Source organism: Sinocyclocheilus anshuiensis, unplaced genomic scaffold, assembly GCF_001515605.1.
Source record: "Sinocyclocheilus anshuiensis isolate Anshui unplaced genomic scaffold, SAMN03320099.WGS_v1.1 scaffold1102, whole genome shotgun sequence".
Taxonomy (NCBI): domain Eukaryota; kingdom Metazoa; phylum Chordata; class Actinopteri; order Cypriniformes; family Cyprinidae; genus Sinocyclocheilus; species Sinocyclocheilus anshuiensis.
The window spans coordinates 1,325,095-1,326,255 of record NW_015539924.1 but is presented as its reverse complement, the minus strand read 5'-3'; positions in this window follow the sequence as shown (position 1 = coordinate 1,326,255).

Genomic DNA, 1,161 nt, shown 5'->3' with positions numbered 1-1,161 from the left:
TATCCATAAATGTACTACTCTCTCATATATTACAAAATCCATAGAAGCCTTTTTTTTATTTTTACCCCTAAAATTCCAAATACTCACAATTCATAGCACAAAAACAATCTGGTTTGAATCAGCAGCTGTCTTATTCTGAAATGAATGTGTCACTGTCAGAAAAGAGGGTCCAAGGAAGTGTGGACCTGCGCTGCCCTTTACTAATTACCCCAGCCTCCCTTCAGTCAATTCATTTCATAAGGGGGACTCCTGGCAAGCTGCTGCAATTGTGAGGACTCTGCAGGGGACAGCAAATGCCCGGTGACTACGGCTGAGGACCCAAACCCACTGCATTATGTGGAATTAGTGTGTATTGATTCATCCTTTCTAGATTATAGATTTGGTCCCTTATTCATTACTTTCGAGGTCGGCTAGCGGTCATGTTTTAAAAAGGGTTCAGTTTTACTGTACTGTACTTTTTTGATGCTAGAAATGTAGTGTACTATGAATATTGACTTACTGAATATTAATACTTCATTAAAGTCACTATGCACCCTATTTAACGTCCATAAAGTGACACATCTCAGTGAAAAAGAATATTCAACTTTTTTATCCATTAGGAATTAATCATATAATATTATAATATTGTGAAAGGTGTTCTCTAAATGACCAGTGACACTTTTAATACTTTTTTATTTTTTACTATCATGGACAAATAAAAAATGATTAAAACTTACATTAACATTATTTATTTTTTATATTAAATAAAAATCACAATTTTCTAGATTATTTAATCATAGGTAAATTCAAATATTTATTTTTATTATTATTACTACGACTTTAGAGGTTAGCTAACAGTGATCTTTTAAATAACTAGTTTTACTTAGTTTTAGTTTTACTGTACTGTACTTTATGTGCATGCGGTTTGTGCTGCTTTAAATATAATGTTCTATGAATATTGATTTTAATGAACACTTCATTAAAGTAAATATGCAACTGACTTTATGTTTATAAAGTGATACATTTCTGAGTCATATTCAATTTTTTATTTTATTTATTTATTTTTAATCCATCATGAATTAACTGGATTGTGGAAAGGTGTTATCTAAATTACCAGTGGCACATTTGTTTTTTTTTGTTTTTTTTATTAATTAACATTTCTTTTGATAATCAAGGACAAAT